Source organism: Rutidosis leptorrhynchoides, chromosome 5, assembly GCF_046630445.1.
Source record: "Rutidosis leptorrhynchoides isolate AG116_Rl617_1_P2 chromosome 5, CSIRO_AGI_Rlap_v1, whole genome shotgun sequence".
NCBI classification, from domain to species: Eukaryota; Viridiplantae; Streptophyta; class Magnoliopsida; order Asterales; family Asteraceae; genus Rutidosis; species Rutidosis leptorrhynchoides.
In genome coordinates, this window is record NC_092337.1 from 397536490 (window position 1) to 397564459 (window position 27970).

The window sequence follows — 27970 nt, forward strand, 5'->3', positions numbered from 1 at the left end:
TATTAAATGTATCAATAATTACAAATTACAAAATAAAAAAAAATAATAATAAGTAAACTAAGGATGATATTGGTACCAATAGGGGTTCCAGGCATAACCATAAGTGCTATAGAATGCTTCGGCAGGGTCATACGTAGGATATGGTGGCTGCATCTCTATCGACCAAGGAGGGAAGACGGTTTTCGGTGTAGGAATATAGTTTCTACCTATATGTTGGCAATGAGCTATGATCTGGTTCTGATGAACTTGCCAATCTTCAAATGCTCTCTGTCTAGCATTTTCGTATTCTTGAGAAGCTATAAACCTATGCATTTCTTGCATCTCATTCCCCCCTCCTACATTACCTTGTTGCTGGTTTCTCTCCACCTGTGGATGTCTACCATGGTATCGTACTGCGGCGTTATTTCGCCTCTTCAAAACTTTTGCACCATGGTATACATTTAAACCTATAGTATCGCGGGGTTCCGGCTCTTCTAGTAATAATCCCCCCCGACTTATATCCACACCGAGATATTCACCAATCAAAGTAATAAAAATACCACCTCCTATTATGCTATGTGGTCGCATCCCCCGAACCATAGCTGATAAATAATAACCCACACAATATGGTATACTTACAGCGCTCTGTGGGTCTCGAATACACATATGGTAAAACAAATACTGTTCATTTACTTTTTCTTTGTTCTTACCCCTTTGTGTAATCGAATTAGCTAAAAACCTATGTATCACTCTTAATTCGGCTCTATCTATATCCAAATAAGAGTAATTTCCCCCTTTGAAACGGTGATGGCTTGTCATTTGACTCCACACACCGTGTGTATCAAAATTCTCATCTATCTTTCTACCGTTTAGTATCAATCCTCTACAATCGGCAGACGCTAACTCCTCAGGCGTATATATACGTAAAGCCTGAGCCATGTCCAGTAAAGACATGTGGCACATCGAACCGCCTAACAAAAATCTAATAAAAGAACGATCGGTTAAACTAGCTACCCGATCATTCAACTCTATACTACATAACAATTCTTCACACCATACTTTATATACAGGTCTGCGTATGGTGAATAAACATATCCAGTCATTAAAAGAAGAATTACCATACCTCTGTACAAGTAATTCCCTAATTGGCCCGGCCAATTCTACAGCTTCTAAGGGTCCCCATTCTATGACCCTCGGTACCTCAACAACCTTAGAATGAAGAGTATGCAAACCCCGTTGATATTTTGGATAATCTATCCAAAGTCTGTCAAATCTCAGGTTCGGGTGCAACTCTTCCAAGTGCATATCGGAAAAGGTCATGACTGGATGAGGTATATCCTGCTTGTAGTAGTTATCTACCTCCTGTTGTTCCAAATTCTCAGCAGGAGCATTGCGGGCTTGGGATGAAGATTCACCCCTTTCATTCTGCAAAACACATCAAACACAATTTTTGTGCATCCAAATATGCATTAGTGTCAGCAAAATCATCAATCAAAATAATTACAATGACATTATCAATTTATATCAAACTTAAGCTTATTTTCACATTTTTATCAAATCTACACTTTTTCAAATAAGCATATACGAAAATTTTCGCCAAGTTCATAAGCATTCAACTCAAATAACATGTCAAAATAATCATTACTAGCAATCAAACAAGTCTCAAATGGCATTATCTTTCAAAAATCAAGTTCATGAATTTTAGACTTGAAAAAGTCCACTTTAATTCTCAAAATCATGTTTAGGCTCAAAGTTTGGATTATTTAACTACCTAGACATGTTACACTACTCAATTTAGCAACAATTCATGACAAAAATCGGCCATAACCTATTTATATCAAAAAGCCCCAAATTTGCTCAAGAACACAAACCCTAGATTATTCAAAATTTGAAGTTTAAGGCTTCTAATCATGTTAAACAGCATCAATCTAGGTTATACAAGCATAATACATAAACAATTTAAGTCTAATTACACTAAAAAGCATCAAAATCAAATTGGGGAAAAAATAGCTCAAGAACACCAAATTTCGAATTAAATGGTGTTTAGGTGTAGAAATTTACCGTTTTTCTTGAGTAATTCTTAGATAGCATCCTTCTCAACATGATTTTAGCAAAAAAAATTGGTGATTAACGGTTAAAAATTGGGATTTTTGGGGGTGTTTTTCGGGTTTTTTCGGGGTTTTTCGCAGCAGTTTGTTTGAGTTGGGTGTGTGAAACTGATCAGTTCTTGCGTTATATTTTTTTTTCTGTAAATTGGTCCCTCCGCGAGTCACGGGGATTTATCCTCCAAACTCCGCGACTCGCGGAGTTTTTTTTTTTTTTTTTTTTTTTTTTTTTATATAATCATTAACTTTTGAAAACAATTAAGAAATTAATTTTAAAATTTTGTTTCCCTTGTTATTTAGGACGAGGTCGTTTCGGATCGATGTCCTAGTCCGTCTCTCGACAAAATTTTAAAATTTGTCTTTTTGTAGCGATTGTTTTAAAAGCTAAGATTTTTGGGTTTTTTAATGTTTTTGGCATACTTTAAATTAATAAAATTAAAAATAATGATAATAAAAGTTCCCCGGCAGCGGCGCCAAAAATACTTGATGTCGTACGAGGTGTATATAAAATAGTTATTAATTTTAGCAGGAAATACTATTAAATACGATACAATTTTACACAAGATATTTATTTATTTATAGAATGGATATACTTAAACCTTGCTACAACACTTATAGGCAGTGTACCTAATCGTACAGTAGTGTAGTTTTTAGTAAGTCCGGTTCGTTCCACAGGGAAATCTTTAAACAAAGCTCAACGCTATATTAGTTTACTTTTATTAAAAATACAAATATATATATAAGTAATATTATTATTATAAAGGGGGGTTTTTACCGTTTAATGACCGGTTTGTCGATTTTAAGATTTTAGTCGCAGTTAAAACCTAATGTAAAATATAAAATAAATACAAGACTTAAATTAAAGCGTAAAGTAAATAACGATAATGAAATTGCGAATAATAAAAATGCGATAAAATAAAATTGCGATAATTAAAAAGTACGATAATTAAAAGTGCGATTAAATAACAATAAATAAAAGTGCGATAATTAGAAGTGCAATTAAATATAAAATAAAGGAAATTAAATATGAAATAAAAGAATTATGCTTATTTAAACTTCCGTAATCATGATGTTTGACGTGTTGATTTTAGTTTTATGCCCATGGGTTAATTGTCCTTTGTCCTGGATTATTTAATATGTCCGTCTGTTTTTTGTCCATAACAGTCCATCAGTCATAAATATAAAGTGCGAGTGTCCTCATCAAATTATTCTTATACCCGAAGTTAAATATTCCAACTAATTGGGGATTCGAATTGTAACAAGGTTTTAATACTTTGTTTAATGAATACACCAGGTTATCGACTGCGTGTAAACCAAGGTTTTACTACTTTGTTAACAATTACACCAATTACCCTTGAATGTAATTTCACCCCTGTTTTAATTATTCTAGTGGCTATTAATCCATTCCCGTGTCCGGTTAAATGAACGATTATTCGTACATATAAATACCCCGCCCATCGTGTCCGATCGAGTGTATATGGTAATTTATAGGGACGCCCAATTGTAAATCTTTATATTAACATTAACAAACTTTCATTTAGTTAAACAAATATAAAGCCCATTAATAGCCCATAGTCTAATTTCCACAAGTGTCGTTCTTTTGTCCAAACCCCAATTATGGTACAAAGCCCAATTACCCAATTTTAGTAATTAGCCCAACATCATGATTACTTCGTTTTAAATAAGCATAATAATAACTTAGCTACGAGACATTAATATAAAAAGGTTGAACATAACTTACAATGATTAAAAATAGCGTAGCGTTACACGGACAGAATTTCGACTTACACCCTTACAATATTCGCTAACATACCCTTATTATTAGAATTATAATTAAAATTAAAATATAAATTATAAATATATATATATATTTTTCGTATATATGAGAGAAGAGAGATTATTGAATATGAAAAATGATCAGAATTCGGTTTGCTTTATAGCCAGAGTTGAAATTTGGGGCTCCGCGACTCGCGGTGAATTTTGCCTTCAAACCCCGCGAGTCGCGGAGAATGTATTTACAGCTCACACCCTTGGAGTTTCTCTGCCGACGGTTTTATAATATATAAATATAATATATATATAATTAATATAATTAATTATATATTATATTATATTTATATACATAGTTAACTTGTAATTTTTAGTCCGTTGCGTCGAGCGTTAAGAGTTGACTCTGGTCCCGGTTCCGGATTTTCGAACGTCCTCGCGTACAATTTAATATCTTGTACTTTGCGTTTTGAATCTTGTACTTTTGTAATTTCGAGACGTTTCTTATCAATAATTGGAACCTTTTTGATTGTCTTTTGTACTTTTGAGCTTTTTGGTCGTTTGCGTCTTCAATTCGTCGAATCTGTCTTTTGTCTTCACCTAAAAGCGTTTATTATTTTTACTATTGCAACTAAAATATCACTTGTAAATAGAACAATTGCAACTAAAAGCTTGTCTTTCTTGAGGAATAATGCTATGAAATATATATAACTATTTTTATATTTTGTCCCTTTTTAATCGTTGTAGCATAACTTTTGTATTTTTAGCTCATATTTAATTTTAAACTTAGTTTTTGCTATAGTTATTTTTACTCCTAGATTTTTAGGCTTTGCCGTAGAATTCCTTAAGTGCTTTTTCTTTAGACTAAGATTTAGGTGTTTTAGAATTTTGCGACGCCTTTTTAAGTTTTAGTTTCTTTTTAAGTTATTTCCATTTGGGATTTAGTTTTTCTTGTAAGCTTTAATATTTTTAGACGATTTTTACTATGTACCAATTGTCATTCCAATTAGTAATCTCAATTTGCGATTATAATTTTAAGTTAGTTGTAGTAATAAGGTTAGGTTAGTCAAGTATTTTTAAGTTTTTATAAGTTTCTTTTATTTTTCCGTCACCTTTTATTTTTCAACCATTTTTTTTTCTTTTTCTACCTTTTGCGACGAACTCTTTTTCTCTCTTATTTCTCGCTATTCTAGTTTTTAGGACTTAGAATTTTTTCTACTTCTTATCTAAATTTCTTAAAATTACGAAAATTTATTTTGAGTGGTTAAATTGATAGACATCAAAATTTTCTGGTTCGTAGTAATTGTTGGATTTGTACGTGGACCGGGTTATTGGAGCCAAACAGTCCTCAATTATATTGAGACCAAACGAATCCTGCCCCTCTGCTGCATCTTTTGGCTATTCGAAACGTGGGCAAAATCAGAAAAGTCTATTGATTGGATAACTTATTATAATTTTTCTTTCCCTTTTAAAACTAATAGGATATTCAGTGAATGCACCGAGCAAGACGTTCATCACCTTTTGTACGTTCACCACCTGTAACTAGATCAAGACATTTAGCAAATATAACCGCCGTTGATTTTTCTTTAGAATCGTCATCCAGTAGACCAAGTACTTCAGTTCAAATTTCCGATAATCCATTTTTTGAACCCGACCTCACAATTGAGAATCCGAAGAATATTCAGGAACGGTTCGTAGATCCTGAACCACTAAACTTTCCTCCGGAACCACCAATCATTCAAACAGAGATTGTTGAGGAGCGAACCATTAAAACAGAATCATCTAGTGATACCGATTCAACAAATTCAATTATGGAAGTAATGGAACCTCTAAGTATGGAAGATCGAATGAGAGCCACACGCACGGGCCAAGGTCACGCCATTATTAAGCCAGAAGTTAATGCGCCAGATTATAAAATCAAAGGACAAATTCTACACATGGTAACTAATCAATGCCAATTTAGTGGTGCGCCGAAGGAAGATCCAAATGAACACCTTCGTACGTTTAAAAGAATTTGTACACTATTCAAAATCCGAGAAGTGGAAGATGAGCAGATTTATCTCATGTTGTTTCCTTGGACTTTAAAAGGAGAAGCCAAAGATTGGTTAGAATCGTTACCTGAAGGGGCGATTGACACATGGGATGTCTTAGTTGAAAAATTTCTTCAAAGATTCTTTCCGGCATCTAAATTCGTGAGACTTCAAGGAGAAATTGTTACGTTCGCGCAAAAGCAAAATGAAACGTTATATGAGGCGTGGAAAAGATTCGGAAGGATGTTGAGAGGATGTCCTCAACACGGTTTAGATACTTTTCAAATAGTGCAAATCTTCTATAAAGGCGTAGACATCGCTACAAGAAAAGACATCGACATAACAGCTGGTGGTTCAATTATGAAGAAAACCGCAACTGAAGCTTACAAAATTATTGATAACACAGCATCCCACTCACATGAGTGGCACCAAGAAAAAGATATCTTTCGATCATCTAAAGCGGCTAGAGCCGATTCTAGCCATGACTTTGATTCCGTTTCCGCAAAAATAGATGCTTTCGAAAGAAGAATGGAAAAGATGAATAAAGATATTCACGCAATACGAATCAGTTGTGAGCTATGCGGTGGACCACACTTATTGAAAGATTGTCACATTGAACCAACATTGGAATAACGAGAGAATATTTCCTATATGAACCAAAGGCCTGGAAATAATTATCAAAATAATTATCAACCGCCAAAGCTAAACTTCAATCGAAATCAAAACATTCTTTACAATCCAAAAGGACCTGAAAATAACTGGTATAACCAACAAGGTCCGAATAACCAACCAACTCAAAACAACACTTTCAATCAACAAAGACCTGGCTTATATAAACCACAACAACAAACCGAAGAGAAAAAGCCAAATCTAGAAGAAATGATGGCAAAGCTAGTTGAATCTCAAACACAATTTATTACATCTCAAACCCAAACGAACGAGAGGTTTGATCAGTCATTAAGAACTCAACAAGCTTCCATTTTGAATCTAGAAAAACACGTAGGTACTCTTGCTAGCATGATGAGTGAGAGGGAACAAAGAAAGCTACCAAGTAATACTGAAGTAAATCCTCGGAATGAGAATGTTAATATGGTTTCAACGAATTCTGAAAAACCAGCACCAGAAGATGGGAAGGTTTTAGATGAGAGTAACAATGAAGAAGTTACATCACCACCACCCGAGTATGTAAAGCCAGTGGTGGCACCATACAAACCACCCATCCCGTTTCCAAGAAAAGGAGTTGAGTATGAGCAAGTAATAAGTAATAAAGATTGTGATACTTCTGGAAAGAAGAAGAAGAAAAAGAATAAGAAAGTACAAGAAACAAAAGCCGTAGAAGTAAACCCGGTGAAGACAGTTCCACCAAAACCTCCACCTAGGGTAGGTGATCAGGGTGAATTTATTGTTCCTTGTCTACTTAGTGATTGTGTCATGTATGATGCACTAGCAGATTTAGGTGCAAGTGTAAGTGTTATGCCTCTTTCATTATATAAGAGATTAGGAGTAGGTAAGTTAAGTCCAACGGATATGAGTGTTCGACTCTTTGATCAAACCATTAAGCATCCAGTTGGAATTGCTGACAACCTACCCGTTCAAGTAGGCAATTTAACCTTTCTAGTCGAATTTATTGTCATTGACATAGAAGAGGACCCAAACATTCCTCTAATTTTAGGTCGGCCATTCTTAGCGTCCACCAAGGCGTTATTTGATGTAGGAAATGGTAGAATGACACTTAGTAGTGGTGACAAATCGATCACCTTTATGATTCGAAAGTCTAAATCTCCACCAGCCAAAACCGTTGAACCAGTAAAAACAATTGGTAAGAACCATGTGGTTTTACCAACTCCAACGGTAATACTTAGCAATAATGAAACGCCTAAGTGTGGGGAAAATGAAGTAACACCTAATGATGACATGATAACAAAGAACCCCGTTGTTGATACGAAATTAAATGATCCCGTTATTAATAGTTCAATGAAGAAACTTATTAAACGGATTCGCGATGCTAGAACCAAGGGGAACTTTAAGTTATGTAACCGGTTAGTATCCAATCTATCACCTAAAGAAAAGGAGAAACTAGTTGAAATTGTGGAAATTACACAGGAATCCGACCAATGGCTTAAAGAAAAAGTCACAGATATGCAAGTTGATTATGGACCAAGAGAAATTAACGATGAAGTTAATCACAATTTTGACACCATGGCTACCTAAGTGTGGGGAGATTCAAATGTTCTAAAAAGAAAATGCTATTTAGAGTTAGATTGTCTGTTTTCGTGTAGTTCTCGAAAATGGAACCCGATTGGTCTTTCCCTAGCAGACCCTAAAGAACTAGTCTTCTTCCCCCATTCTGAATTTTTATTTTTTTTTAGGTTTTTACAAAATGAAGACTGCCTGTGAACTAAACCATGGTCTAATGCTACACGCTTTGATCACTAAACGTAATAATGACATACTACCGAGTGAAATAGTATCAGTAATCAGAGAAAGAATGGACGGAGTTAGAAAAGAATCCAGATGCGAAGATAATAAGTTACAATTTGGTAAAGGAAAATCAAAATCCGCAGCGAAAAGAAGAGCACGACACCTAGAACGATGTCACAAATGCGGAAAATGGTCACATGGAGGTAAATGTTCAAATAATCAAACCTATTCAAATACCGAATTTGTTACTTTATGCAGAGACGGACCGTTCATATGTTTAGAAGAAAAGACACTGAATGCTCGAGGTTACGCCTATGTAGCCATGGAAAATCAATTAAATCGACTATCTTATGAATGGGATAGATCATATAACTAAGAAATCTATTCCACAGGTATGTCTGTACAGTTTTTATTTTTATTTTTATTTTTAACCTTTTGATAATAAACGCTAATTTGTTCGCTAAAAAGTATTAAATTGGTATTAAATAAAATTAGGTTTGGCGACCGAAATTATTGATATCATTCAAAAATTTATTACATCACTGCGAAATTTAACGTTTATTCTTAAGGTATAAATATCTTTAATCAATCAACCCAAAATATTTCAAAAATTTGTCATGAGTTAAATTAGGTCTTGGAACCGAAATTACTTTACCGAAAAGAGGGGCGCATATTTTTGATAATATTTGATTGATTAAAGTGGGATAAAAAGACAAAAAGATTTTTAATTTTATTTTTACCATATTTTTAAAATTAATATTTAAATCTTAAATTAATATTGTAAACTTTATAAAAATATATATTTAAAATTGTAAATATTTGAAAAATTAATATAAGTTTGGTATGAATTTATAATATGAATTTTTAAATTAAGTTTGGTGTGAATTTTTAATTTTTAAAATATGAAATTTTAATTTTATGCATTTCAAATTTTAAGTTTGGTGTGAATTTTTAATTTTTAATTTTTAAATTTGAATTTTATATTTAAGTTGTGTGAATTTAAAAACAAAAATTTACTTTATCTCATTAAGTTAAGAATATGATTTTTAAAATTCGTCGTAAGTTGAAGACTAGGTCTTTGAACCGAAATTGCTTTACCCAAGGGAGGGACGAGAACTTTTATTATCATTATTTTTAATCTTATTAATTTAAAGTATGCCAAAAACATTAAAAAACCCAAAAATCTTAGCTTTTAAAACAATCGCTACAAAAAGACAAATTTTAAAATTTTGTCGAGAGACGGACTAGGACATCGATCCGAAACGACCTCGTCCTAAATAACAAGGGAAACAAAATTTTAAAATTAATTTCTTAATTGTTTTCAAAAGTTAATGATTATATATAAAAAAAAAAAAAAAACTCCGCGAGTCGCGGAGTTTGGAGGGTAAATCCCCGCGACTCGCGGAGGGACCAATTTACAGAAAAAAAATATAACGCAAGAACTGATCAGTTTCACACACCCAACTCAAACAAACTGCTGCGAAAAACCCCGAAAAAACCCGAAAAACACCCCCAAAAATTCCAATTTTTAACCGTTAATCACCAAATTTTTTGCTAAAATCATGTTGAGAAGGATGCTATCTAAGAATTACTCAAGAAAAACGGTAAATTTCTACACCTAAACACCATTTAATTCGAAATTTGGTGTTCTTGAGCTATTTTTTCCCCAATTTGATTTTGATGCTTTTTAGTGTAATTAGACTTAAATTGTTTATGTATTATGCTTGTATAACCTAGATTGATGCTGTTTAACATGATTAGAAGCCTTAAACTTCAAATTTTGAATAATCTAGGGTTTGTGTTCTTGAGCAAATTTGGGGCTTTTTGATATAAACAGGTTATGGCCGATTTTTGTCATGAATTGTTGCTAAATTGAGTAGTGTAACATGTCTAGGTAGTTAAATAATCCAAACTTTGAGCCTAAACATGATTTTGAGAATTAAAGTGGACTTTTTCAAGTCTAAAATTCATGAACTTGATTTTTGAAAGATAATGCCATTTGAGACTTGTTTGATTGCTAGTAATGATTATTTTGACATGTTATTTGAGTTGAATGCTTATGAACTTGGCGAAAATTTTCGTATATGCTTATTTGAAAAAGTGTAGATTTGATAAAAATGTGAAAATAAGCTTAAGTTTGATATAAATTGATAATGTCATTGTAATTATTTTGATTGATGATTTTGCTGACACTAATGCATATTTGGATGCACAAAAATTGTGTTTGATGTGTTTTGCAGAATGAAAGGGGTGAATCTTCATCCCAAGCCCGCAATGCTCCTGCTGAGAATTTGGAACAACAGGAGGTAGATAACTACTACAAGCAGGATATACCTCATCCAGTCATGACCTTTTCCGATATGCACTTGGAAGAGTTGCACCCGAACCTGAGATTTGACAGACTTTGGATAGATTATCCAAAATATCAACGGGGTTTGCATACTCTTCATTCTAAGGTTGTTGAGGTACCGAGGGTCATAGAATGGGGACCCTTAGAAGCTGTAGAATTGGCCGGGCCAATTAGGGAATTACTTGTACAGAGGTATGGTAATTCTTCTTTTAATGACTGGATATGTTTATTCACCATACGCAGACCTGTATATAAAGTATGGTGTGAAGAATTGTTATGTAGTATAGAGTTGAATGATCGGGTAGCTAGTTTAACCGATCGTTCTTTTATTAGATTTTTGTTAGGCGGTTCGATGTGCCACATGTCTTTACTGGACATGGCTCAGGCTTTACGTATATATACGCCTGAGGAGTTAGCGTCTGCCGATTGTAGAGGATTGATACTAAACGGTAGAAAGATAGATGAGAATTTTGATACACACGGTGTGTGGAGTCAAATGACAAGCCATCACCGTTTCAAAGGGGGAAATTACTCTTATTTGGATATAGATAGAGCCGAATTAAGAGTGATACATAGGTTTTTAGCTAATTCGATTACACAAAGGGGTAAAAACAAAGAAAAGGTAAATGAACAAGATTTGTTTTACCATATGTGTATTCGAGACCCACAGAGCGCTGTAAGTATACCATATTGTGTGGGTTATTATTTATCAGCTATGGTTCGGGGGATGCGACCACATAGCATAATAGGAGGTGGTATTTTTATTACTTTGATTGGTGAATATCTCGGTGTGGATATAAGTCGGGGGGGATTATTACTAGAAGAGCCGGAACCCCGCGATACTATAGGTTTAAATGTATACCATGGTGCAAAAGTTTTGAAGAGGCGAAATAACGCCGCAGTACGATACCATGGTAGACATCCACAGGTGGAGAGAAACCAGCAACAAGGTAATGTAGGAGGGGGGAATGAGATGCAAGAAATGCATAGGTTTATAGCTTCTCAGGAATACGAAAATGCTAGACAGAGAGCATTTGAAGATTGGCAAGTTCATCAGAACCAGATCATAGCTCATTGCCAACATATAGGTAGAAACTATATTCCTACACCGAAACCCGTCTTCCCTCCTTGGTCGATAGAGATGCAGCCACCATATCCTACGTATGACCCTGCCGAAGCATTCTATAGCACTTATGGTTATGCCTGGAACCCCTATTGGTACCAATATCATCCTTAGTTTACTTATTATTTTTTTTTTTTTATTTTGTAATTTGTAATTATTGATACATTTAATATTTTTGTTAATATTGTAATCATTTTTATAATTATCTAACTTTTATTCTTAGATTTTAATAATTTTTGAATGTGGGGTAATAAACCAAACTTCAAAAATATGTATATATGTTTGCAGTTTATCTTATGTACACAACAGGGTAAAACAACGCATTTTCAAAGACTGGCATTAAGTTCAGCAAAAGCAACTAATTTTGACGACAAGATGCAAAATATATGTGAAATAACAACAAGACGGAATGAATAAATGATGTGCACCATTTATCATTCAGCAAACAAACGCCAATATAATTGGAAACTTTGGTAAAAATTTAATCATTTTCACACTAATCACCTTCAATAATTTAAATTGTTACTGATTTCTTGCAAATGAGGGCATTGCAAGATCTTAAGTGTGGGAAGGGATTAAATTCTTTCGGATTTTAAAATTTTTACTTTATACACTTGGTTACCATTAAAAATACTAGTAAAGCAGTAGTTGTATTAGAATCTAGTGCTCTCTGATAAAAAAAAAACAGCCCTAGTCTTATATACTGACTACCCAATTCTAGTAAAATTTTTCAAAATTTTCAATTAAATGAATTGAAATCATGTTTATACATATTTATGAACGATAAAACTAGGTTTTAACACCGAAATTATTGTTATCTTAGAAAGAACATAAATTAAGAAACAAACTAAAATGTCAAAATTCATTTAAAATGGAATAGAGGACGATAAAAAGAAAAATAAAAAGCCAAGTGTGGGAAAATTTACCAAGTTATTTTAAACATATGTCACATATATCTGTAACAAATAACTGAAAATACTTTTGCTTTGGACTAAACTAAACTGTTTTACCCGATGAAAGAAAAGAAGAGATGGATCTACATGATGAATCAATTCCATCATTAAAAGGAAGTAAAGTCTTCCGAAAAAGAAACGCGCTTCTTGATTTAGGTCATGAAGTTGTCGTCCAGACCAGCTGTAGGTTGACGAAAAATCTAGAAAAGTCATCTCTAAAATCAGCAGGAAATCCACGGACCTCAGCATCAAACAGGGTCGCCAAGTGGTCAGATTTATTCTAACCATGAGAAGGATTTATCTCGTACAATGGGGGGGCACCGTGCAAATTAGCTTGATAAGACTAATGAATCAGATCCCCAGAAAGGATAATCTCCTTAAAGATTAAAAATCAGCTTTTTAGCCTGATATTACTCAATCCTTGAGATTGACCTTAAAGATTGAGAATTCAAACTCATGGAATTCAATGATATCTAAACTCGAGCTTGAACGAGAAAATATTTTGATCAAAATTAAAACCGATTTGTTTTCTGAAAATCCATTTTCAATGCGTTCATTACCATTGAACGTAAAATCCTGGGAATTCAACAGAATTCATTAGGTCACCTGAACCAAATCGGGTGTCAACCGTAAGAACGGTGGTTGCATAGCATGGTCGGAGACAGGACCTTGTGCCAGACCGAAAAATCATAGGATGATCTTTACTATCGCTCCTACCAAGGATAGTTCTAGCGTCCGACACGTTAATAAGACCATAATCATCTGCATGTCACGGGACATTGCCTTAACAGTTGCTTGTTCAACGCTTTCCTTTCAACCGGACGGTAGTTTGCCGAAAGGTAATATACGGAACAAGTAAACTGGACGTGTTGCTTTCCAAATACAAGGTTAGCAAGTGGGTGACACAAAACCGCAAGTTTTGAGCTAAAATTTTCAAATCTGAAACCCACCAAACCCACAAAAATATTTTGCAAACACCGGTAAAGGGTTATTCCGGAAAACTTATCTAGGGTAAAAACTAGATTTAATTTTCAAAAGATCAAATGTTTTCATAAAGATCCAATTTCCTTAATGGATCTAAATTTTTATAGTCATGTGGGACTGTAAACCATATCGTTACTACCATTGTTTATACCGCCGTATAGAAATCACTGATGTACAAAGTGTGAAGAATAAAGAAGTGATTCTAGTATTTCAAGACGATATTGCTTGAGGACAAGCAACGCTCAAGTGTGGGAATATTTGATAATGCTAAAAATGAACATATATTTCATAGCATTATTCCTCAAGAAAGACAAGCTTTTAGTTGCAATTGTTCTATTTACAAGTGATATTCGTTTAAATAATAAAAGGTGAAGACAAAAGACAGATTCGACGAATTGAAGACGCAAACGACCAAAAAGCTCAAAAGAACAAAAGACAATCAAAAAGGTTCCAATTATTGATAAGAAACGTCTCGAAATTACAAGAGTACAAGATTTAAAACGCAAAGTACAAAATATAAAATTGTACGCAAGGACGTTCGAAAATCCGGAACCGGGACTAGAGTCAACTCTCAACGCTCGACGCAACGGACTAAAAATTACAAGTTAACTATGTATATAAATATAATATAATATATAATTAATTATATTAATTATATATATATTATATTTATAAATAAACCGTCGGCAGAGAAACTCCAAAGTGTGAGCTGGAATCTCAAACTCTGCGACTCGCGGAGTTTGAAGGCAAAATATGCCGCGAGTCGCGGAGCCCCAAAAATCAAAAATCCCTATAAAGCAAACCGAATTCTGATCAAAATTTCATATTCTATTTTCTCTCTTCTCTCATATATACGATATATATATATATATATAATTTATATTTTAATTTTAATTTTAATTATAATTCTAATAATAAAGGTATGTTAGCGAATGTTGTAAGGGTGTAAGTCGAAATTCTGTCCGTGTAACGCTACGCTATTTTTAATCATTGTAAGTTATGTTCAACCTTTTTATATTAATGTCTCGTAGCTAAGTTATTATTATGCTTATTTAAAACGAAGTAATCATGATGTTGGGCTAATTACTAAAATTGGGTAATTGGGCTTTGTACCATAATTGGGGTTTGGACAAAAGAACGACACTTGTGGAAATTAGACTATGGGCTAATAATGGGCTTTATATTTGTTTAACTAAATGATAGTTTGTTAATGTTAATATAAAGATTTACAATTGGGCGTCCCTATAAATTACCATATACACTCAATCGGACACGATGGGCGGGGTATTTATATGTACGAATAATCGTTCATTTAACCGGACACGGGAATGGATTAATAGCCACTAGAATAATTACAACAGGGGTGAAATTACATTCAAGGGTAATTGGTGTAATTGTTAACAAAGTAGTAAAACCTTGGTTTACACGCAGTCGATAACCTGGTGTATTCATTAAACAAAGTATTAAAACCTTGTTACAATTCGAATCCCCAATTAGTTGGAATATTTAACTTCGGGTATAAGAATAATTTGATGAGGACACTCGCACTTTATATTTATGACTGATGGACTGTTATGGACAAAAACCAGACGGACATATTAAATAATCCAGGATAAAGGACAATTAACCCATGGGCATAAAACTAAAATCAACACGTCAAACATCATGATTACGGAAGTTTAAATAAGCATAATTCTTTTATTTCATATTTAATTTCCTTTATGTTATATTTAATTGCACTTCTAATTATCGCACTTTTATTTATTGTTATTTAATCGCACTTTTAATTATCGTACTTTTTAATTATCGTAAGTTTATTTTATCGCACTTTTATTATTCGCAATTTCATTATCGTTATTTACTTTACGCTTTAATTTAAGTCTTGTATTTATTTTATATTTTACATTAGGTTTTAACTGCGACTAAAGTCTTAAAATCGACAAACCGGTCATTAAACGGTAAAAACCCCCCTTTATAATAATAATATTACTTATATATATGTTTGTATTTTTATAAAAGTAAACTAATATAGCGTTGAGCTTTGTTTAAAGATTTCCCTGTGGAACGAACCGGACTTACTAAAAACTACACTACTGTACGATTAGGTACACTGCCTATAAGTGTTGTAGCAAGGTTTAAGTATATCCATTCTATAAATAAATAAATATCTTGTGTAAAATTGTATCGTATTTAATAGTTTTTCCTAGTAAAATATAAACTATTTTATATACACCTCGCATAACATCACCTGTAATCTGTCTATCCCCCACTTCACTCCAACAAATCGGAGACCTGCACTTTCTACCATAAAGTGCTTCAAATGGCGCCATCTCAATGCTTGAATGGTAGCTGTTGTTGTAGGAAAATTCTGCTAACGGTAGATGTCGATCCCAACTGTTTCCGAAATCAATAACACATGCTCGTAGCATGTCTTCAAATGTTTGTATCGTCCTTTCGCTCTGTCCATCAGTTTGTGGATGATAGGCAGTACTCATGTCTAGACGAGTTCCTAATGCTTGCTGTAATGTATGCCAGAATCTTGAAATAAATCTGCCATCCCTATCAGAGATAATAGAGATTGGTATTCCATGTCTGGAGACGACTTCCTTCAAATACAGTCGTGCTAACTTCTCCATCTTGTCATCTTCTCTTATTGGCAGGAAGTGTGCTGACTTGGTGAGACAATCAACTATTACCCAAATAGTATCATAACCACTTGCAGTCCTTGGCAATTTAGTAATGAAATCCATGGTAATGTTTTCCCATTTCCATTCCGGGATTTCAGGTTGTTGTAGTAGACTTGATGGTTTCTGATGCTCAGCTTTGACCTTAGAACACGTCAAACATTCTCCTACGTATTTAGCAACATAGGCTTTCATACCCGGCCACCAAAAATATTTCCTGAGATCCTTGTACATCTTCCCCGTTCCAGGATGTTTTGAGTATCTGGTTTTATGAGCTTCTCTAAGTACCATTTCTCTCATATCTCCAAATTTTGGTACCCAAATTCTTTCAGCCCTATACCGGGTTCCGTCTTCCTGAATATTAAGATGCTTCTCCGATCCCTTGGGTATTTCATCCTTTAAATTTCCCTCTTTTAAAACTCCTTATTGCGCCTCCTTTATTTGAGTAGTAAGGTTAGTGTGAATCATTATATTCATAGATTTTACTCGAATGGGTTCTCTGTCCTTTCTGCTCAAGGCGTCGGCTACCACATTTGCCTTCCCCGGGTGGTAACGAATCTCAAAGTCGTAATCATTCAACAATTCAATCCACCTACGCTGCCTCATATTTAGTTGTTTCTGATTAAATATGTGTTGAAGACTTTTGTGGTCGGTATATATAATACTTTTGACCCCATATAAGTAGTGCCTCCAAGTCTTTAATGCAAAAACAACCGCGCCTAATTCCAAATCATGCGTCGTATAATTTTGTTCGTGAATCTTCAATTGTCTAGACGCATAAGCAATCACCTTCGTTCGTTGCATTAATACACAACCGAGACCTTGCTTTGATGCGTCACAATAAATCACAAAATCATCATTCCCTTCAGGCAATGACAATATAGGTGCCGTAGTTAGCTTTTTCTTCAATAACTGAAACGCTTTCTCTTGTTCATCATTCCATTCAAATTTCTTCCCTTTATGCGTTAATGCAGTCAAGGGTTTTGCTATTCTGGAAAAGTCTTGGATGAACCTTCTGTAGTAACCAGCTAGTCCTAAAAACTGGCGTATGTGTTTCGGAGTTTTCGGGGTTTCCCACTTTTTAACAGTTTTTATCTTTGCCGGATCCACCTTAATACCTTCTTTGTTCACTATGTGACCGAGGAATTGAACTTCTTCCAACCAAAATGCACACTTTGAAAACTTAGCGTACAATTCTTCCTTCCTCAATACTTCTAACACCTTTCTCAAATGTTCACCGTGTTCTTGGTCATTCTTTGAGTAAATAAGTATGTCATCAATGAAAACAATGACAAACTTGTCAAGGTATGGTCCACACACTCGGTTCATAAGGTCCATGAACACAGCTGGTGCATTAGTTAAACCAAACGGCATGACCATAAACTCGTAATGACCGTAACGTGTTCTGAAAGCAGTCTTTGGAATATCATCTTCTTTCACCCGCATTTGATGATACCCGGAACGTAAGTCAATCTTTGAATAAACAGACGAGCCTTGTAGTTGATCAAATAAGTCGTCGATTCTCGGTAGTGGGTAGCGGTTCTTGATGGTAAGTTTGTTCAACTCTCGGTAGTCGATACATAACCTGAATGTACCATCTTTCTTCTTGACAAACAAAACAGGAGCTCCCCACGGTGATGTGCTTGGTCGAATGAAACCACGATCTAAAAGTTCTTGTAATTGGCTTTGCAGTTCTTTCATCTCGCTGGGTGCGAGTCTGTAAGGAGCACGAGCTATTGGTGCGGCTCCTGGTACAAGATCTATTTGAAATTCAACGGATCGATGTGGGGGTAATCCCGGTAATTCTTTCGGAAATACATCGGGAAATTCTTTTGCAATGGGAACATCATTGATGCTCTTTTCTTCAGTTTGTACTTTCTCGACGTGTGTTAGAACAGTATAGCAACCTTTTCTTATTAGTTTTTGTGCCTTCAAATTACTAATAAGATGTAGCTTCGTGTTGCCCTTTTCTCCGTACACCATTAAGGGTTTTCCTTTTTCTCGTATAATGCGAATTGCATTTTTGTAACAAACGATCTCTGCTTTCACTTCTTTCAACCAGTCCATACCGATTATCACATCAAAACTCCCTAACTCTACTGGTATCAAATCAATCTTAAATGTTTCGCTAACCAGTTTAATTTCTCGATTCCGACATATATTATCTGCTGAAATTAATTTACCATTTGCTAATTCGAGTAAAAATTTACTATCCAAAGGCGTCAATGGACAACTTAATTTAGCACTAAAATCTCTACTCATATAGCTTCTATCCGCACCAGAATCAAATAAAACGTAAGCAGATTTATTGTCAATAAGAAACGTACCCGTAACAAGCTCCGGGTCTTCCTGTGCCTCTGCCGCATTAATATTGAAAACTCTTCCGCGACCTTGTCCATTCGTGTTCTCCTGGTTCGGGCAATTTCTAATAATGTGGCCCGGTTTTCCACATTTATAACAAACTACATTGGCATAACTTGCTCCGACACTACTTGCTCCGCCATTACTCGTTCCGACACCATTTGTTCCTTTCGTTCTGTTAACCCCTGGTCCGTAGACCTCACACTTCGCCGCGCTATGACCATTTCTTTTACACTTGTTGCAAAATTTGGTGCAGAACCCCGAGTGATACTTTTCACACCTTTGGCATAGCTGCTTCTGATTGTTGTTGTTGTTGCGGTTATTATTGTTGTTGGGATGATTGTTGTAGTTGTTGTTGTTGTTGTTGTTGTTGTTGTTGTTGTTGGGCCGTTTGTTGTAGTTGCGATTGATGTTGCGATTGTTGGGATAATTGTTGCGATTATTGTTGTAATTGCTGTTGTTGTTGTATTGGTGATTCTTATCACCGTTTTTCTCCCACTTTCTTTTGACTTGCTTCACATTGGCCTCTTCAGCAGTCTGTTCTTTAATTCTTTCTTCAATCTGGTTCACTATTTTGTGAGCCATTCTACATGCCTGTTGTATGGAGGCGGGCTCGTGTGAACTTATATCTTCTTGGATTCTTTCCGGTAATCCTTTCACAAACGCGTCGATCTTCTCTTCCTCATCTTCGAATGCTCCCGGACACAATAGGCACAATTCTGTGAATCGTCTTTCGTACGTGGTAATATCAAATCCTTGGGTTCGTAACCCTCTAAGTTCTGTCTTGAGCTTATTGACCTCGGTTCTGGGACGGTACTTCTCGTTCATCAAGTGCTTGAATGCTGACCACGGTAGTGCGTACGCATCGTCTTATCCCACTTGCTCTAGATAGGTATTCCACCATGTTAACGCAGAACCTGTGAAGGTATGCGTAGCGTACTTCACTTTGTCCTCTTCAGTACACTTACTTATGGCAAACACCGATTCGACCTTTTCGGTCCACCGTTTCAATCTGATCGGTCCTTCGGTTCCATCAAATTCCAAAGGTTTGCAGGCAGTGAATTCTTTGTAGGTGCATCCTACACGATTTCCTGTACTGCTAGATCCAAGGTTATTGTTGGTATGTAGCGCAGCCTGTACTGCGGCTATGTTTGAAGTTAGAAAAGTACGGAATTCCTCTTCATTCATATTCACGGTGTGTCGAGTAGTCGGTGCCATTTCCTTCAAAATAGTCAAATGGAACAAGTTAATCATACAGAATATTAAGAGTAGTTAATAGTATTTCGTAGCATAATATGAACTCATTTATAAAAGCTTTTTCTTCATATTAGCATTTTATAAGTTTAAATTCGGGTAGTACCTACCCGTTAAGTTCATACTTAGTAGCTAATATACAATTCAACTACTACAATTCTATATGAAAAACTGATTATAATAATATTTCGCGTTCAAACTTTTACACAATATTTTACAAACTTACAATACCGCTTATTTTACATATAGCATGAAATATAGCACACAATAAATTTGATACAAGATGGTTGTGAAGATAATTCTAGCTAGTACACAAGTCGTTCAGCAAAGGCAATAAAGACACGTAATTCATACGTCCAGAAACAAGTCATGCATTCTGGTTTTACTAGGATTACTTCCCATCCTTGGTCTTGTGGAACATAACCGTTATGGCCGTTGATAAGACAGCGTGTTGTAACGTCGTCAAAGGGACGAGGGTTACGTAATGTCCAACAGTCCCGTAACAATATAAAAACCTCATTTCTTACCCCAATTACCGACTCCGTCACTTGTGGGAACGTTTTGTTTAATAGTTGTAGCCCGATGTTCTTGTTCTCACTTTGATGAGAAGCGAACATTACTAATCCGTAAGCATAACATGCTTCTTTATGTTGCATGTTAGCCGCTTTTTCTAAATCACGAAGTCCAATATTCGGATATATTGAGTCAAAATAATTTCTTAACCCATTGCGTAAAATAGCATTTGGGTTCCCCACAATATATGCGTCAAAGTAAACACATCGTAATTTATGGATTTCCCAATGTGATATCCCCCATCTTTCGAACGAAAGCCTTTTATAAACCAAGGAATTCTTGGAACGTTCTTCGAATGTCTTACAAACTGATCTCGCCTTAAATAGTTGTGCCGAAGAATTCTGACCGACTCTAGACAAGATTTCATCAATCATGTCTCCGGGTAGGTCTCTTAAAATATTGGGTTGTCTATCCATTTTGTGTTTTTATACTGTAAAATAGACAAGAGTTAGATTCATAAAAAAAAGACTTATTAATACAAGCAATTTTTACATATATCATAAAGCATAAGCACACTATATTACATATATTACACCACACGAATACAACTATCTTATTCCGACTCTCTTGTTTCTTCTTCTTCTTCGGTTTTGGTTCGTTTTGCCAAGTTTCTAGGGATATATGATATTCCCCTAATACGAGCCATCGTTTTCCACATTGGTTTAGAAAAACCTGGTGGTTTAGAGATTCCCGGGTCATTGTTACAACTTAAGGACTTCGGGGGTTGACGATACATATAAAGTTCATCGGGGTTGGAATTAGATTTCTCTATTTTTATGCCCTTTCCCTTATTATTTTCTTTTGCCTTTTTAAATTCAGTTGGGGTAATTTCTATAACATCATCAGAATTCTCGTCAGAATCCGATTCATCGGAGAATTGGTAATCCTCCCAATATTTTGCTTCCTTGGCGGAAACACCATTAACCATAATTAACCTTGGTCGGTTAGTTGAGAATTTTCTTTTACTTAACCGTTTTATTATTTCCCCCACCGGTTCTATTTCTTCATCCGGTTTCGATTCTTCTTCCGGTTCCGATTCTTCTTCCGGTTCCGACTCTTCTTCCGGTTCCTCTTCGGGAACTTGTGAATCAGTCCACGAATCATTCCAATTTACATTTGACTCTTCATTATTATTAGGTGAGTCAATGGGACTTGTTCTAGAGGTAGACATCTATCACATAATATCAAACGCGTTAAGAGATTAATATATCACATAATATTCACATGTTAAAAATATATAGTTTCCAACAAAATTTATTAAGCAATCATTTTTCAAGTAAATACGGTCGAAGTCCAGACTCACTAATGCATCCTAACAAACTCGATAAGACACACTAATGCAAAATTCTGGTTCTCTAAGACCAACGCTCGAATACCAACTGAAATGTCCCGTTCTTATTGATTAAAAACGTTCCATATTAATTGATTTCGTTGCGAGGTTTTGACCTCTATATGAGACGTTTTTCAAAGACTGCATTCATTTTAAAACAAACCATAACCTTTATTTCATCAATAAAGGTTTAAAAAACTTTACGTAGATTATCAAATAATGATAATCTAAAATATCCTGTTTACACACGACCATTACATAATGGTTTACAATACAAATATGTTACAACAAAATAAGTTTCTTGAATGCAGTTTTTACACAATATCATACAAGCATGGACTCCAAATCTCGTCCTTATTTAAGTATGCAACATCAGAAGCTCTTAATAATCACCTGAGAATAAACATGCTTAAAACGTCAACAAAAATGTTGGTGAGTTATAGGTTTAACCTATATATATCAAATCATAATAATAGACCACAAGATTTCATATTTCAATACACATCCCATACATAGAGATAAAAATCATTCATATGGTGAACACCTGGTAACCGACATTAACAAGATGCATATATAAGAATATCCCCATCATTCCGGGACACCCTTCGGATATGATATAAATTTCGAAGTACTAAAGCATCCAGTACTTTGGATGGGGTTTGTTAGGCCCAATAGATCTATCTTTAGGATTCGCGTCAATTAGGGTGTCTGTTCCCTAATTCTTAGATTACCAGACTTAATAAAAAGGGGTATATTCGATTTCGATAATTCAACCATAGAATGTAGTTTCACGTACTTGTGTCTATTTTGTAAATCATTTATAAAACCTGCATGTATTCTCATCCCAAAAATATTAGATTTTAAAAGTGGAACTATAACTCACTTTCACAGATTTTTACTTCGTCGGGAAGTAAGACTTGGCCACTGGTTGATTCACGAACCTATAACAATATATACATATATATCAAAGTATGTTTAAAATATATTTACAACACTTTTAATATATTTTGATGTTTTAAGTTTATTAAGTCAGCTGTCCTCGTTAGTAACCTACAACTAGTTGTCCACAGTTAGATGTACAGAAATAAATCGATAAATATTATCTTGAATCAATCCACGACCCAGTGTATACGTATCTCAGTATTGATCACAACTCAAACTATATATATTTTGGAATCAACCTCAACCCTGTATAGCTAACTCCAACATTCACATATAGAGTGTCTATGGTTGTTCCGAAATATATATAGATGTGTCGACATGATAGGTCGAAACATTGTATATGTGTCTATGGTATCTCAAGATTACATAATATACAATACAAGTTGATTAAGTTATGGTTGGAATAGATTTGTTACCAATTTTCACGTAGCTAAAATGAGAAAAATTATCCAATCTTGTTTTACCCATAACTTCTTCATTTTAAATCCGTTTTGAGTGAATCAAATTGCTATGGTTTCATATTGAACTCTATTTTATGAATCTAAAAATAAAAAGTATAGGTTTATAGTTGGAAAAATAAGTTACAAGTCGTTTTTGTAAAGGTAGTCATTTCAGTCGAAAGAACGACGTCTAGATGACTATTTTAGAAAACATACTTCCACTTTGAGTTTAACCATAATTTTTGGATATAGTTTCATGTTCATAATAAAAATCATTTTCCCAGAATAACAACTTTTAAATCAAAGTTTATCATAGTTTTTAATTAACTAACCCAAAACAGCCCGCGGTGTTACTACGACGGCGTAAATCCGGTTTTACGGTGTTTTTCGTGTTTCCAGGTTTTAAATCATTAAGTTAGCATATCATATAGATATAGAACATGTGTTTAGTTTATTTTAAAAGTCAAGTTAGAAGGATTAACTTTTATTTGCGAATAAGTTTAGAATTAACTAAACTATGTTCTAGTGATTACAAGTTTAAACCTTCGAATAAGATAGCTTTATATGTATGAATCGAATAATGTTATGAACATCATTACTACCTCAAGTTCCTTGGATAAACCTACTGGAAATGAGAAAAATGGATCTAGCTTCAAAGGATCCTTGGATGGATTGAAAGTTCTTGAAGCAGAATCATGACACGAAAACAGTTCAAGTAAGATTTTCACTCGAAATAAGATTGTTATAGTTATAGAAATTCAATTAAAGTTTGAATATGATTATTAAATTGTATTATAAAGATAACCTACTGTAAGTAACAAAGGTTTCTTGATCTTGGATGATTACTTGGAATGGATTTAGAAAACTTGGAAGTAAACTTGCAATCTTGGAAGTATTCTTGATTTTATGAAACTAGAACTTTTGGAATTTATGAAGAACACTTACAACTTGAAGATAGAACTTGAGAGAGATTAATTAGATGAAGAAAATTGAAGAATGAAAGTGTTTGTAGGTGTTTTTGGTCGTTGGTGTATGGATTAGATATAAAGGATATGTAATTTTGTTTTCATGTAAATAAGTCATGAATGATTACTCATATTTTTGTAATTTTATGAGATATTTCATGCTAGTTGCCAAATGATGGTTCCCACATGTGTTAGGTGACTCATATGGGCTGCTAAGAGCTGATCATTGGAGTGTATATACCAATAGTACATACATCTAAAAGCTGTGTATTGTACGAGTACGAATACGGGTGCATACGAGTAGATTTTTTGATGAAACTGAACGAGGATGTAATTGTAAGCATTTTTGTTAAGTAGAAGTATTTTGATAAGTGTCTTGAGTCTTTAAAAAGTGTATGAATACATATTAAAACACTACATGTATATACATTTTAACTGAGTCGTTAAGTCATTGTTAGTCGTTACATGTAAATGTTGTTTTGAAACCTTTAGGTTAACGATCTTGTTGAATGTTGTTAACCCATTGTTTATTATAACAAATGAGATGTTAAATTGTTATATTATCATGATATTATGATATATAATATATATTAGTATGATATATATACAGTTAAATGTCGTTACAACGATAATCGTTACATATATGTCTCGTTTCGAAATCATTAAGTTAGTAGTCTTATTTTTACATATGTATTTCATTGTTAATACACTTAATAATATATTTACTTATCATTTAACATAATTAACTAAGTGTATCAATATCTTAATATGATTCATATGTACCTAGTAAGACGTTGTTATAACGATAATCGTTATATATATCGTTTTCGAGTTTCTTAAATTAATAGTCTCATTTTTATGTATATAACTCATTGTTAAAATACCTAATGAGATACATACTTATAATAAAATCATGTTAACTATATATATAACCATATATATGTCATCGTATAGTTTTTACAAGTTTTAACGTTCGCGAATCACCGGTCAACTTGGGTGGTCAATTGTCTATATGAAACCTATTTCAATTAATCAAGTCTTAACAAGTTTGATTGCTTAACATGTTGGAAACACTTAATCATGTAAATAACAATTTCATTTAATATATATATAAACATGGAAAAGTTCGGGTCACTACAATTGTTACAACTTAAGGGCTTCGGGGGTTGACGATACATATAAAGTTCATCGGGGTTGGAATTAGATTTCTCTATTTTTATGCCCTTTCCCTTATTATTTTCTTTTGCCTTTTTAAATTCAGTTGGGGTAATTTCTATAACATCATCGGAATTCTCGTCGGAATCCGATTCATCGGAGAATTGGTAATCCTCCCAATATTTTGCTTCCTTGGCGGAAACACCATTGACCATAATTAACCTCGGGTCGGTTGGTTGAGAATTTTCTTTTACTTAACCATTTTATTATTTCCCCCACCGGTTCTATTTCCTCCTCCGGTTCCTCCTCTTCCGGTTCTAATTCTTCTTCCGGTTCTGATTCTTCTTCAGGTTCTTCTCCGGGAACTTGTGAATCAGTCCAACATATATTCGACTGTTCGTTATTTTTAGGTGAGTCAATGGGATTTGTGCTAGAGGTAGACATCTATCACACAATATCAAACATGTTAAGAGATTAATATATCACATAATATATACATGTTAATAATATATAGTTTCCAACAAAAATGTTAAGCAATCATTTTTAAAGAAAACACGATCGAAGTCCAGACTCACTAATGCATCCTAACAAACTCGATAAGACACACTAATGCAAATTTTCTGGTTCTCTAAGACCAACGCTCGGATACCAACCGAAATGTCCCGTTCTTATTGATTAAAAACGTTCCATATTAATTGATTTCGTTGCGAGGTTTTGACCTCTATATGAGACGTTTTTCAAAGACTGCATTCATTTTTAAAACAAACCATAACCTTTATTTCATAAATAAAGGTTTAAAAAGCTTTATGTAGATTACCAAATAATGATAATCTAAAATATCCTGTTTACACACGACCATTACATAATGGTTTACAATACAAATATGTTACATCGAAATCAGTTTCTTGAATGCAGTTTTTACACAATATCATACAAACATGGACTCCAAATCTTGTCCTTATTTTAGTATGCAACAGCGGAAGCTCTTAGTATTCACCTGAGAATAAACATGCTTTAAACGTCAACAAAAATGTTGGTGAGTTATAGGTTTAACCTATATATATCAAATCGTAACAATAGACCACAAGATTTCATATTTCAATACACATCCCATACATAGAGATAAAAATCATTCATATGGTGAACACCTGGTAACCGACATTAACAAGATGCATATATAAGAATATCCCCATCATTCCGGGACACCCTTCGGATATGATATAAATTTCGAAGTACTAAAGCATCCGGTACTTTGGATGGGGCTTGTTGGGCCCAATAGATCTATCTTTAGGATTCGCGTCAATTAGGGTGTCTGTTCCCTAATACTTAGATTACCAGACTTAATAAAAAGGGGCATATTCGATTTTGATAATTCAACCATAGAATGTAGTTTCACGTACTTGTGTCTATTTTGTAAATCATTTATAAAACCTGCATGTATTCTCATCCCAAAAATATTAGATTTTAAAAGTGGGACTATAACTCACTTTCACAGATTTTTACTTCGTCGGGAAGTAAGACTTGGCCACTGGTTGATTCACGAACCTATAACAATACATACATATATATCAAAGTATGTTCAAAATATATTTACAACACTTTTAATATATTTTGATGTTTTAAGTTTATTAAATCAGCTGTCCTCGTTAGTAACCTACAACTAGTTGTCCACAGTTAGATGTACAGAAATAAATCGATAAATATTATCTTGAATCAATCCATGACCCAGTGTATACGTATCTCAGTATTGATCACAACTCAAACTATATATATTTTGGAATCAACCTCAACCCTGTATAGCTAACTCCAACATTCACATATAGAGTGTCTATGGTTGTTCCGAAATATATATAGATGTGTTGACATGATAGGTCGAAACATTGTATACGTGTCTATGGTATCTCAAGATTACATAATATACAATACAAGTTGATTAAGTTATGGTTGGAATAGATTTGTTACCAATTTTCACGTAGCTAAAATGAGAAAAATTATCCAATCTTGTTTTACCCATAACTTCTTCATTTTAAATCCGTTTTGAGTGAATCAAATTGCTATGGTTTCATATTGAACTCTATTTTATGAATCTAAAAATAAAAAGTATAGGTTTATAGTTGTAAAAATAAGTTACAAGTCGTTTTTGTAAAGGTAGTCATCTCAGTCGAAAGAACGACGTCTAGATGACCATTTTAGAAAACATACTTCCACTTTGAGTTTAACCATAATTTTTGGATATAGTTTCATGTTCATAATAAAAATCATTTTCTCAGAATAACAACTTTTAAATCAAAGTTTATCATAGTTTTTAATTAACTAACCCAAAACAGCCCGCGGTGTTACTACGACGGCGTAAATCCGGTTTTACGGTGTTTTTCGTGTTTCCAGGTTTTAAATCATTAAGTTAGCATATCATATAGATATAAAACATGTGTTTAGTTGATTTTAAAAGTCAAGTTAGAAGGATTAACTTTTATTTGCGAACAAGTTTAGAATTAACTAAACTATGTTCTAGTGATTACAAGTTTAAACCTTCGAATAAGATAGCTTTATATGT

At 34.0% G+C, this 27970-nt stretch overlaps 1 non-coding gene and 1 pseudogene across 1 annotated transcript; both read right to left on the minus strand.

The window, feature by feature from the left end:
• Positions 1-27970, minus strand: part of LOC139849860 (uncharacterized) — a 197477-nt pseudogene that overhangs the window by 163009 nt on the left and 6498 nt on the right.
• On the minus strand, positions 6047-6153 carry LOC139851093 (small nucleolar RNA R71). Its single transcript, XR_011760454.1, has one exon. It is a non-coding gene; the product is annotated as a small nucleolar RNA R71 (small nucleolar RNA).